We start from the raw sequence: 14072 nt of genomic DNA, 5'->3' as shown, positions 1-14072 counted from the left end.
CCTTTCAAAAGACTCCATTAAGCACTAACTTTCCACCCCTTTTACAAAACTGCAGAAGCAGTGCGCTGAATGCTCTGCGCTGCTCCTGACACTCGTAGAGTTCCTATGAGTGTCGGGAGCTGCGCAGTGAATTTAGCGCGCTGGCCTGTACTAAAAAAACATTTCCGCAGTTTTGTAAAAGGGGGGGGAGGGGTACAGTTAATAATGGAGTACCATGGGATGCACTCAGCTGTCCTGAGTAACTTCCAAAGGTGCTCCCGTGAACAGATTTCTTAGGAAGGGATATTACACGAGCCCTTAGGGCCATATTCTGCAGTGAAGGACTGCCACACCGCTTGCACCATGTTGTCTCCCAGAATTCATATGTACCTCTGCATTACTCCAACTGTGGAAGAGTGAAGAGCGTGCACGTATGGACCCCTGATACAGGCATAATTGCCGAAACACAGTCTCTGTCGGGTCATACAATAAAGAGAACTTCACTGTCCCATTCTCTGAGGCCTTTGGTCCTGGATTTTCAAAATGGCGCCTAAGTTAAGTGTTTTAATTGGGAATTAACAGTGCAGAAATTGATCGTGCCATTAAAAAACAATTCAAAACTAATTAAAGAAAAAAAAAAGTAGGCACCACGAGGCACCTGCCAAAAACGGTACCCGAATCACGTCTATGCAGATGCTTACTGGTGCCGAACATCAAACGAGGCGTAGTTATGGACGGGGTAGGTGTTCAATACCGCTAAGCGTGATTGTAGGTCTTTGTGGGCCTCTAAAACCCTGCAATTCTCAAAACGGCACCGTAGTTTGGGTGATGTGACCAGCGCTGTTTTTTAGGCATACGCCAATTCTGGCGCCATTTGAAGAATCTGGGCTTTGTTGCTTTTTTTCGTTTCACATCCCTTAACAGCAACGTCAGTGCATACTCATTAATATATATATATATATTTTTTATAGAAAATAGGCCATAAGAACATAAGAATAGCCTTACTGGGTCAGACCAATGGTCTCACGGTGGCCAATCCAGGTCCCTAGGACCTGGCCAAAACCTATAGCAATATTCCATGCTACCAATTCAGGGCAAGCAGTGGCTTCCCCCATGTCTTTCTCAATAACAGACTATGGACTTTTCCTCCAGGAACTTGTCCAAACCTTTCTTAAAACCAGCTACGCTATCCGCTCTTACCACAACCTCTGGCAATGCGTTCCAGAGCTTAACTATTCTCTGAGTGAAAAAACATTTCCTCCTATTGGTTTTAAAAGTATTTCCCTGTAACGTCATCGAGTTACCCCTAGTCTTTGTAATTTTTGATGGAGTGAAAAATTGATCCACATGTACCCGTTCTACTCCATTCAGGGTCCTTTGCTTTTTTGGCCGTTGTCGCATATTGGGCGGGTTTCATCGTATTATTTAATTTGTGAAACTCTTTTACCTTACTATATATTGTAATGTACATCGCTTAGTAATTTCAATAGGCGATAAATCAAATTCTGTTAAAAAAAAAAAAAAAGATGACACCCAGATCCTTTTCTTGGGTGCTAACCCCCAAGGTGGACCCTAGCATCCGGTAACTGTGATTCAGGTTATTCTTCCCAATGTCCATCACTTTGCATTTGTCCATATTATATTTCATCCATAAGGATTCCACACTGTTATCTATGTCATGCAGAATGTTTCCTGTTCCCTCCTTCTCTCTTTTCAGAAAGAATTCTTAAATGATTTTGGACCTTTCCAGCACTGAGCAGATTCTGGATAAAAACAAATAAATAAAAGACTGATATATAGTAAAAAAATAAAATAAAATAAAATAAAAAAACACCCCACCAAAAACATGTGCACAGTACTTTACAAATACCATGTTTGCTGAATTTCCATGCCTGTAGGGTCACAGTGATTTTAAATCCAATTTGGCAGGGGATTGTTTATCGCACTCTGAAATCTGTATCTTGTTTTTATATTCCAGCCTTGCATCATATTGTCAATATTTTTATTTTGCCCCTGGATAAGACACACTTCATATGCTGGAGCCGATGTGTGTGACAGACATTGCCTGTTGTTTATCCGTCCTCTGTGAGGATTAGGATTATGGTTCCATTTTGGATAAATTCAGTTATTTTATTCTAAGAAAAGCTATAATATAACACTTAGAATATCTGGAAAATGTTTTAAATAAACAAGTGGGGGAAGCATACAGGACACGACTCGTGTAATTCCTTCTAACCCCATTACATACAGTAAGTGGGTGAATATATATACTCTGTCTGCATTGCTTGAGGGCTGTTGAGTGTGTGTACATGTGTAGAGGTTGTGGCTGTGTGTTTGTGATGTGTTGATCAAGTCCTTAGCAAGGTATGTGCAACTGGTACAGCCACAAAGGGCTTAAGGGAGGTGGGGGTGTCAAAATTGTACCCTGTTTATTGCTTTCCAGCATCTCCTTTCCAATCCATACATATCCTACGGTGGCCAGTATCTCCCCTTCCATCCATCCCCTTCCTTCCATCTATCTCTCTCCTGAAAGCCCCCCCCAGAAGAGCATTCAGCATGGCCTTCTGTAAACCCCCGCCTCTCCATAGGCCTCCTTTTCCATAGAAATGCATAGAGAGTTTTTAGTGGGGAGGAGGGGCTTATTTTTCTAGAATCCCCAGTCTGCTTTGGTTCATTTTCAAACTTGGTATGCCTTTTTACTGGTTTTACTCACATGCCAAGTTCCATCCCATTCTATTACATGTTTAGAAAATTATTTTGCCCCCAGACTGAAAAAAGTGGAGAGAGCCATGGGGCCGGATGGGATCCCTCCGAGTCTTGAGGGAGCTCAGAGAGGTTCTGGGGGGTCTTCTTAAAAATTGGTTCAATAAGTCCATGGAGATGGGGGAGATTCCACCGGATTGGATGCAAGGGGATGTGTCCCTCTTCACAAAAGTGGAGACAGAGAAGAAGTGGGAAACTACAGTGGCTGGAAAGTTAATGGAGGTGCCACTCAAGGAAGGAACATGGTAAGGAACATGGTTTTGCTATAGAAAAATGGTGTGAAATGAATCTGATTGATTTCTTTGACTGAGTGACCAGAGAATTAGACAGTGGGATGTGATGGATGGAGTCTACTTGGATTTCAGTGAGGCCTTTGACACGGTCCCTCATAGGAGGCTCATAAATAAACTCAGTTAAATAAAGTTAGGACATAAGATTAGCCTTACTGGATCAGACTAATGGTCCAGCTAGCCCAGTATCACGTCTTCACGTAGACTAATCCAAGTTTCCAAGTTTATTATAAGATTTGATTAATCGCCTATTCCAAATTCTAAGCGATGTACAGCTAAAAATTACAAAGTTAGGGGAAACATACATGACTAACAAAATTATTACTAAACATATTAAAATATCATAAAATACATAACATAATATAACATGACTAAACATAACTAACAAGACTATTTTTACATACAAGATCAAGTAATGGGAAAGTTACAGGAAGAAATACAATTGAATTTGAAAGAAACAATTAAGGTTAATAACACATTGGGAAAAGGGGAAGAAATTTATTGTAATTTAAGGAGAGATTAGAATCATAAGGAATTCAGTTAATCACTGAAAGCGTCTTTAAAAAGGAAGCCCTTAAGTTTGCTTTTAAATTTCTCTAGAACTCTTTCCTCTCTTGGGCATTCCAAGCTTGGGGAGCCGTAACCGAGAAAATAGAATGACGTCGTGTACTAATAACTTTTAAAGAAGGAACAACCAATAGTACCTGACAAAAACCCAAATAGTAGCAACATTCCATACTACCGTCCCATGTCCTTCCGGGAGAGGTGGTAGAGTCAAAAATGTTGAGGTGTTATCTGGGGTGAGAGTAGTGGGAAGGGGGCTGATGCCAGACAGTCTGTGTCCCACAAATGGCAAAAGACAGGTGACGCGTAGGCAGCTCCAGTCTTGTAGCTCACTTTATTGTCACGTGTTGCGAGGGAAGTTATTGCGCATCTCAGGGAGGGAGGGAAGACATCTTGACTGGTAAATTGAATACTGTCGGCAATACTTGGGGAGGATATATGGTTATAACCATGTCTCCTTCATGTTTGGCAGCATTTAAGCATGGGTGACTGAGGCCAGAGTAGTGGTGTGGCTCTGGCCACTTTGTGGAGCAGACTGATTGGACCATGTAGGTCTTTATCTGGCAAAAATAAAAATAACACAAGCAGAATACCAAATCAATCAAAATATCACCAAAAGGCATTCACTCTATTTAACCCTCTATCTGAGACAAATTAATGCAGGGTCCTAATACGGAGAAAAGACCTCAGTGTTCCCTAAGGATGAACTCCGTAAAAGTACAATAAATATTGAAATATGTTAGCAAGAATGCTTATAGCCCGAAAAAAATGCTTATAGTAAAAAAAGAACCCTGCACTTATCTCAAAATTATCCTCAGGTAAGGGAAATCACCGCTGCTCGATTTTCCCGGTGCAGAGATTCAGCGTAATGAACATCTTATAACTGTGATCTTCCCTTACCTGAGGATAATTTTGAGATAAGTGCAGGGTTCTTTTTTTGCTATAAATATTTTTTCTGGCTATAAGCATTCTTGCTAAAATATTTCAATATTTATTGTATTTTTACGGAGTTTTTCTGTGACCAAGGATGTGCTCTCTATGACAACTTAGTAATTGTCATAGTAGTTTCCCAAGTTCATCCTTAGGGAACACTGAGGTCTTTTCTCCGTATTAGGACCCTGCATTAATTTGTCTCAGATAGAGGGTTAAATGGAGTGAATGCCTTTTGGTGGTCTTTATCTGGCGTCATTTACTGTGTAGAAACAGACAGAAATTCTTGACATTTTTGTATAATTCTTTACAACTTCCATTGGGTTGGAAAGAACAAAAAAAGTAGCATGCTTTTGAAAATTCAAATGTAGGAGGTTAAGTGCACCCTAGCTCAGGGACATCTCTTCTCACGGTGCAGGGGTCCTTCACATCATGGATAATTTCCTGAAAGAGAAGTCCATAGGCCATTATTGAGATGGCTTGGGGATATTCACTGCTTATTCTTAGGATACGCAACATAAATCTGTTTTACTACTTGGGGCCTTGCCAAGTACTTGGGACCCAGGTTGGCCACGGTTGGAAACATAATACTGGGATTGAAGGACCAGTATGGCAACTCATGTTCTTATGTGAGCCAAGTCTAGGACAATCAAGCCACTGTGACATCACTACTGAGGTTGGCTCTTAGGCATTGGTGGAATGAGGCATTATGACATCACAATCTCAGCCCTGGAATGTTGCTACTCTTTGGGTTTCTGCCAGGTACTTGGGACCTGGGTTGGCCACTGTTGGAAACAGGATCCTGGGCTTATAAACCTATTTCCACAAGTAAAACACTGTTACCTGAACAACTGACTTATCCTCCCTATTAACAGGTAATGAACTTCAGGTGCTTATTTAGATGGGAACTAACATTGATACCAGATTTTGTGTATTCCCACTTAAAAACTGACTTGTCATTCTAGAGTGGTTGGTTGCACTTGCTGATTTATGGTTATTAAAATAGCCAATGTAAGATGCATTTCTCACAAATCATGAGCTCTGTCACAGATGTTTGCTTTTTAAGGGGGGATCAAACCACTCCTGTTACTACTTGTTAAACAGCTGTCCTGAAAAAAAAAAAAAAAAACCCACCCATATTATCTATAATATGGCTGGAGATATTTGGGAAACAGTCATTGACCTAAGGGCCGCCACATGAGCGGACTGCTGGACACGATGGACCACTGGTCTGACCCAGCAGTAACAATTCTTAAGTTCTTATGTTGCCATGCCATGGGAAAGATTTTTGGATGGACTTTGATGGATATTTAGCTCTGTCCTCTGAGAAATTTATACATCTGCAGACTATTTTGCCCACCTCCAAATTCTGCAGATGCAAATTCCACTCAAGCAGCACCTGAGGGGAGGGGGGGGGGGGGTGTCCAGAGAAGGAAGGTAAAACCAACCCTCTACTCTTGGGAACTCTATGTGACATTATCCTTTGCTTGCAGGCCTCTAATTTCAGCTTTTGCCATAGGTTCCAGAAAGATCTCATCATGGTGCATAGAAGGATATAAGGCCTGGTTGGTTCTTTGTCTTTGAGGTCTCTTTGTTATTCAGGTGATGACAGCCAGCCTCAGTCTGCTAGTGCAAGGATGGAGTTAATAGGAAGCTCTTGTGTAGCAGGGATGGATTCAATTAATCCCAGTGGATGAAAGCAGCATTTTAATTTGAACAAAGCAAAAATCACTAATGTTAAAATGCTTTGTGAAGGATATTCAATTCTACAACATTGTGCCATAAAAACTCAGAAGCTTTTTGTTAAATAGAATTTTCCTCAGTTGATGAATGTTGCCTAAAAGAGACGTTAACCCTTCAACTCCCTTGCAAAGGGCCTCGTGTGTTAAATTGGGGTGGCGGTTTTTGTTATTTTTGATTGAATTTCAACTCAAGACAGTGTTCGATTGCCTGACTGTGGGATTGGAGCCATTGGATGATCGGAAACGTGAATCTTCCAGGCTTAAGAAGAGAGTGCTGGATGGTTGAGTACTTTTGTTTGTTTTTCATGATTTTTTGTACTGGGATTTTGATTTCTCTTCTTGCACCGTTACACTGTTGGCTCAGTCAGCTTTTCTAAAAGTTGAACGCTTTGGCGTGAGTAGTTGTGAATATTGTGTTTTGCCAAAGTGTATTTGAATTTTTTTTTTCTGTGATCAATCTACTCTGATTGCTGCTTTGTTTTCTCTTTTTGAAAAATAATTGGCCACACCAATGTACTACTTGGGAGTCTAGTTTGACCATTTTTTTTCCTGATGTGGGTTCCAATGACTGTTTGTGATATGGATGTTTAATGAGTGGAGTTTTTTTGGCCTATGATTAAGATGTGCTTCTTTGACTACTTCAGCCTTATGCTCGAATTGAACATTGCACTGTGGGCACTGGGGTCTTTTTCTCTCCACTTTTTACCTGTTGAGGACAGTGATTGGAACCCCTTCAGAAGAGAGTATAGTTTCTATTTGAGGATTGATATTATTCTTGCTCTAGTCCTTTGGGAATTTTTCTTCGAGCTAGAGGACATCCCAGAATTGCAGAGAACACAATCTTTGGTTTAGAACGAGATCAGAACTGCAAATCCCAGAATGCTTAGCCAGTCTTACAAAATAGGTTGATTGATATTGTGCATTGTGGGCTTGGGAAAAGCAGGCAAGTCTGGTCCCCAAAACCTCCCAATTCCCCGGTAAACCTCCCTGCTCCCGAGCTCTCAGGACTTATTCAGTGGCACACACAACATCGGTGGCATGGAGAAAATACCAACTATCACCTTAAGAGAAAGAAAGGATGTGGCCTAGTGGCTCCCACCCTGTTCTGGGGGAACCCCAGCCAGTCAGATTTTCTGGATATCCACACTGAACATGCATGGCAGAAATTTGCATGCAGTGGAAGCAGTGCATGCAAATCAGTCTCATGAATATTCATTTCAGATATCCTGAAAACTTGACTGACAGGGGGTTCCCCCAAGGACAGGCTTGGGAACTATTAGGTTAAGGTAATGGGCTGAGAACCAGAGAAGCCACTGACACTTTTTGTAACATTAGGGCAAGTTTTCCCATTACCTCAAGTACCAGCTTAAATTGCAAGCTCTTTGTGGCAGGAACATACAGTGTATGAGCGGTGTCCTGTTTTTTACTACTACAAATATATACAGCAGTATTAACCAGTTAACTGCCACTGAATATTAGCGGATAGGTCCGACCAACCAATTTAACAGCCAGGAGCCCATTTCTGATTGGTTAAATGGCTTTGCATATTGACTTCATTATTATTAATGAGGTAGGATGGAAAAGGTCACTGGAATACAGGAATGATCTTCTTGAGCTTCTTCCATTCCAGAACCTCTTTTGATCTTCTCGGGCTTCATCCTTCCAGAACCTCTTACAGTAAGTGGCACAGACCTGGTAAATTCCACTCAGTTCTCTTTTCTGAACCAGGGAGAGTTATTAGCTTTTGTCAATAAATTTTTGAAGCCTTGGTTCTTTGTTTGTGAGCTGCACAAGCTGCCAAATCTCTCATCTATGGAAACTGTTTGCATGTTTATATAATTGCCGAGTGGGTCCCATCGGGCTGCCCACGGTGTTATCACTTTTGTTTAATCAATAGAAATGGCTCTGCAGTTCTATTTAGCACTTGGAAACTCAGCTGTGCCATTTGTTAACTTGGCTGATGAGAATGTGGCATTTCAGGGACCCTACCATCTGATTGAAATTCACTGAATGCTCTAGAAGCAAATGCGCTTCAATTATTTACTATGCCAAGATCCCAGACTTGTAGAAAGCAGAGAAACAGCGAGGTCAGAATTCAGACTGGAACAACCAGGGCAGTCAGAATCATGTCATGCACTTTTCTTTTTTCTCAGAGAATGACTTTTTTGATGGCCTTTGCCTTCTCTCTTCACATGTCTGTTGGCTTTGCAAACTGTCCGGTCACATTAATTTCATGTTTGTTTATATGATATGCTGCCATCTGCTGGCAGAGAAGAGTACCTGAATCCGCGCTGAAATCAATCTCATTTCCTTACTGGTGGATGGATGCTGAGGAGGAGTCAGAGAATCAGGGGAATTGTATGGGTCAGGGGGGATTGAAGATCCAAAATCTCTACCTTACCTGAACATTTAGAAACCATTGTTTATCATTATTATTATTTTAATCCAGCAATTTAGCAGTCATGGTCCTGCAATTGAAAAAATATATTCTGAAAATTCAGGACAACTGTTTCTGTCATCTTAAAGACTATAAAGCTGTTAGTTCTGATGCCATTTAAGCCATTCAATTGTCTGCTTTCCAGTTTCCTGTCTCAATAAAGTTGTGGGAGTGCATCTGTATAAGATTCTGGTGAGACCTCATTTAGAATATTGTGTACAATTCTGGAGGCCACACCTTCAAAAAGATATAAAAAGGATGGAGTCAGTCCAGAGGAAGGCTACTAAAATGGTGCGTAGTCTTCGTCATAAAGCGTATGGGGACAGACTTAAAGATCTCAATCTGTATACTTGGAAGGAAAGGCGGGAGAGGGGAAATACGATAGAGACGTTTAAATATCTACATAATGTAAATGCACATGGGTTGAGTCTCTTTCATTTGAAAGGAAGCTCTGGAATGAGAGGGCATAGGATGAAGTTAGGAGGTGATAGGTTCAGGAGTAATCTAAGGAAATACATTTTTGCAGAGAGGGTGGTAGATGCTTGGAACAGTCTCCTGGTAGAAGTGATGGAGACAGAGATTGTGTCTGATTTCACGAAAGCCTGGGATAGTCACGTGGGATCTCTTGGAGAGAGGAAAAAATAATGTTTACTGTGGATGGGTCACTTGGCCTTTATCTGCCATCATGTTTCTATGTTTCTATATCAAGTTGGTTTTGGGTTTAGCTCTCTATTTACCTTATATGACACTGTTACATGCAGTGGAGACTGAACAGAAACACTTTCTATGTGAATAGGAAGTATGATGGGTGCCACGGACCAGTCTTCACTGTCCTCAGGCAGCGCTGCCCACACAGACCAGATGTGAACCCTGGGGAACAGTGCGTCAGGCTGCCTTGGCAATTTCAAAGTTGCACGCTAGGTGAAACAAGATGCACCTTGCAGACCCTTCTCTTACTGTAGGTTTGTAGTGTTTTAGTGAAGAAGTCTAATTCATAGAAACAAAAGAAAAAAAGAAAAAGATACATTTTTTATTGTCAACATTTTTATTGCTTCTAATTATCAATTACAACATAAACCATAAAGCATATATTTATGAGACGTCAACCACAGTGCATTCAATAGATCTGTGAGAATACAATAACATCTGCTCATAAAAATATAATTGCAAGAAAACCTTCTTACCAACTTATAACAGTACCATTGAGATAACAGCATCATATTCAGTGCTACAGAGTCTTATTATGATAAACAGTAAAATGCATCCTATAGACGTGAGAGTTTCTTAGAGCATCCATCTCATCCGGCAGTGAGTTGCTTCTAACAGCCTTCCCCTGCCTCTCCTCAACTGCTGATCCAGCTAACTCATTGCCCTGGCGGGTGATTCTGGAAGGCTAGAGCTGAAATAGTGGTCCTGGACGTCTGGAAGTCACATGGGGACCAAGCAGCATCGTAAACCTAAAAGATGGAGCATACTAAGACAAAAAAAATCTCCTAAAAGTGCTGAAAAGATGTTATAGTATCTGCAGTCTTATATTCCGCTAAATTTTCCCAGGGAAGTTTGAGGCAGGTTAGAATAGTAGCCGATGCAACATGAACATTAGAACAGCAATTAATGTACCAGTAACGAGGATTCATGCAACATGAATGATACAATAGACCAGTTTTGCTTCTAGCATAGATTTTGATGTGGCGAGTTCGCGGGTAGCCTTTGGTCAGAAAGGGTTTCTTTCCTCTTTGGAAGCTTCTGTCCGTTAGGGTGTATTTTGAGGTTTCATCATTTAGAGTTTTGGTAGTCTCTTATACTAAGCCAGCTTGATTACTGCAGTATTGTCTATTTGGCAATTTCCCAGAAGAATATGCAACGATTGCGAATAGTACAAAATGCGGCGGTCAGGCTGAAGAAATACGATCACGTAACACCCTCCTATCGAGTACTGCATTGGCTGCCAATGGAGGCGCGGGTGAAGTTTAAGTTTGGTGGCTTCTGTTTTAAGGCTTTGTTTGGTTTAGCTCCCAAATATATAATGGAGCTTTTCTCTTTTGCAACCAACAGACATAAGAGAAACTCACATCCTCTTAGAGCAGGGGTAGGGAACTCCGGTCCTCGAGAGCCGTATTCCAGTCGGGTTTTCAAGGTTTCCCCAATGAATATGCAGGAGATCTGCATGCACTGCTTTCAGTGCATAGTTATTGAGGAAATCCTGAAAACCCAACTGGAATACGGCTCTCGAGGACCGGAGTTCCCTACCCCTGTCTTAGAGGATGTAAACTTAAACATCATCAAAATCTTTTTTCATATCAAGCAGCGTCATGGGGTCAGGATTTAAAACAATTGCTTTTGCTTATGGGGAATTTAGGAGACATCGAGAAACATATCTTTTTTCGTAAAAATTTTATTATGCACTATTTTGATCATTTTAGTGTCTCTAATTATTGGCTTTTAACTTTTTTAGTTCTATTCAACTTCTTTTATTATTTGTTTTTTTAAACTACTATAAACCGCATAGAACTTTACGGCCTTGCGGTATATAAACTGATTATTATTATTATTTCACACCATAACTGTGAGCATGTAATTCAAACTTGGGTTGCGCTAGCTGCATGCACGGATGCGATGCAACGATGTCACATGCATGCACACGTGTGACATCATCGCGTTGCATCCGCGTATGCGCAGATACCCTCCTGCCTGACGAGAGCAGGCGGGGGGGGGGACAGGGCTAGGGTGGGACTGGGGCATAATGGGCAGGGATGGCTGGAACTGGGCGGGCCCGGGGGTGGTCTAGGTAACCCTAACTTTAGTTGTTTAACTGCAATTATTATACAGTAAGAATTAACCCACTGCATTAATTATCAATACAGGCCTGTGTCATTAGCGTGCAGTAATTTCCTAACGCATCCTTGTAAGCCCTATATAAATGGAGAGGACTGAAATTCAGAGTCAGGAAATGTGTTTCAGCTGAGACTAGAAGAATAAGAATAAGAATGTATTCTTATATACCGCCAAACCATCAGTTCAAGGCGGTTCCCAAGAAAAAGAGGCTGAACAAACAGTGAATTACATACACGAGCATCAAATGTTTCTCAGAAAATACAAATTGCAATTAAGTCACATATTTATCAAACAGGTACATTTTAAGAATTTTTCAAAATAGATAGACTGAGCTTGGGAAATAAGAGATCCCACATGCCAATCCCATCTTTTCTTAAAATCTGGCACGCTGCTTGCCTCAATTACCTGTTGTGGAAGATTATTCCAGCGATCAACCACCCTTTCGGTGAAGAAATATTTTCTGGTGTCGCTATGAAATTTCCCACCCCTGATTTTCAACGGATGCCCTCTTGTTGCTGTGGGTCCTTTAAGGATCCTCTTCCACCTCGATAGGGCCCGTGACATATTTGAACGTCTCGATCATGTCTCCCCTCTCTCTGTGTTCCTCGAGTGAGTACAGCTGCAACTTACCCAGTCATTTCCGTATGAGGAACGAATGGGTAAGTTGCAGCTGTACTCACTCGAGGAACGCAGAGAGAGGGGAGACATGATTGAGACGTTCAAATTTATCATGGGCCCTATCGAGGTGGAAGAGGATCCTTAAAGGACCCACGGCAACAAGAGGGCATCCGTTGAAAATCAGGGGTGGGAAATTTCATGGCGACACCAGAAAATATTTCTTCACTGATAGGGTGGTTGATCGCTGGAATAATCTTCCACAACAGGTAATTGAGGCAAGCAGCGTGCCAGATTTTAAGAAAAGATGGGATTGGCATGTGGGATCTCTTCATGGAGGTAGTTAGGGGGTGGGCCATTAGTGTGGGCAGACTAGATGGGCCGTGGCCCTTTTCTGCCGTCATGTTCTATGTTTCTATGTAAGAGCATTCCAACATGAATTTATTGCATTAGCCTGAAATGCAAAACTATTCCCCAAAAATTTCTTGCTGCGACATGCTTTTACATTACATTACATTACAGATTTCTATTCCGCCTATACCTTGCAGTTCAAGGCGGATTACAATAGATTTGACTGGACATTTTCCAGTGAAGATACAATTTATTTATTTTTTATTGTAATAGCAGAGAGATAGCTGGGTAGATTCCGAGGGGAACTTACGAATTGGGTAGTGAATTGACATTGCGGGACTGTGTGATATAGACAGATAGATTACAGTTAGTAAGGTTACAAAACATTTCTGGGATCTGTTTACTTAGTAGGTGTTTTGGGGATGATTTTTTAGGGGAGAATTAACTGGAGGTAAGGTGAAGGGGGGTTAAGATGGGAACAGAAACCAGCGGGTCCTTCACGTATTCTTGTTTGAACTATAAAATTCAAAGTGGGAAGAGAGGTAGGTTGGAGTCAATTCAAATAAAACTTTAAAACAAATACAGCCAAATTTAAACAAAACACTGTTCTTATCTGAGGGCAGTAATTCAATTGAATGAACCAGTTACACTGGTGAACGAGAAGAAAAACAGACCTTGTTTGAATTATTGACACTGTTCATTTATATAGTTGGATTTTTTTCACAATGTGCACGGTAGGACCTGGTATCGTGAGAACCTGGTATATTGGACTGCTTCACAGCACAAGACAAGATCAGTACAATATAAGAGTTATCTGGTTCCCACCGTAAAACAATATTAAATTGTTAACAACGTCCAATGCTTAGCAATGAGTAAGGCAGGTAAGGGAACAATATCGTGCAATAAGGTCTCTAAATCTGCTTCAGATGTGACCGTGGTGGAGGTGACTGAGCACGATAAACGCAATCTATTAAAACAAAAATAAGGCGTTATATTTTGTAGTTTATTAATTTTCCCACAATTTTGGGGGGAATAGTACACTAGTTTAAATCAGCCACAACAAGTACCTCCTTTGGGCTAAGCAGTTCTTACCTGTTGAGTGCCCATGACAGACCAAAGCGAGCTTGTCGACAGAACCCATACCAACTTGACACTTCTCCCTTCCACATCCCTCCAGGAGGCTGATTTTTATATCCATAATCAAGACTGTCCCAAGCCAGAAATGCACCCCTTGGGACACCCCCACTCCCCTTTGAGCTCCTATCCCACCCACTGAGTCACAGCCAAGCAGGGAAAGCAATGAACAGGACTCAATTTTGGAGCCCCTGCCTTCCTTGGGAACTACGTGGCCACACTGCCCGCACATAGCTCGCTACGGCCCTGCCCAAAATAGTGCTGACTCAAGAGGCTGTGGCACCCTGAGCCAACTGTTGCTCTGCCCCCCCCCCCCTATCTGCATTGCTGCCGTCCTCATCCTCTGGGCTGGCATCAGCATACCTTTTACGATGGAGAGAAAATATTGTTTTGCTCTCTCAACTGTGCTCTCCTCCACACTACGTCTCTGGC

General features: G+C 41.5%; 1 protein-coding gene across 1 annotated transcript in view; it reads left to right on the top strand.

Annotated features, from left to right (window-relative positions):
- Positions 1 to 6527: 6527 nt before the first annotated feature.
- IL1RAP (interleukin 1 receptor accessory protein) overlaps positions 6528 to 14072 on the top strand; it is a 236369-nt gene continuing 228824 nt past the window's right edge. The window contains exon 1 of the mRNA XM_033959016.1: positions 6528 to 6549. The gene's annotated coding sequence lies outside the window, so the exon portion shown is untranslated. The remainder of the gene's footprint in view (positions 6550 to 14072) is intronic.

This window comes from Geotrypetes seraphini, chromosome 9, assembly GCF_902459505.1.
Source record: "Geotrypetes seraphini chromosome 9, aGeoSer1.1, whole genome shotgun sequence".
Taxonomy (NCBI): domain Eukaryota; kingdom Metazoa; phylum Chordata; class Amphibia; order Gymnophiona; family Dermophiidae; genus Geotrypetes; species Geotrypetes seraphini.
This window is presented reverse-complemented; position numbering and strand designations above follow the sequence as displayed.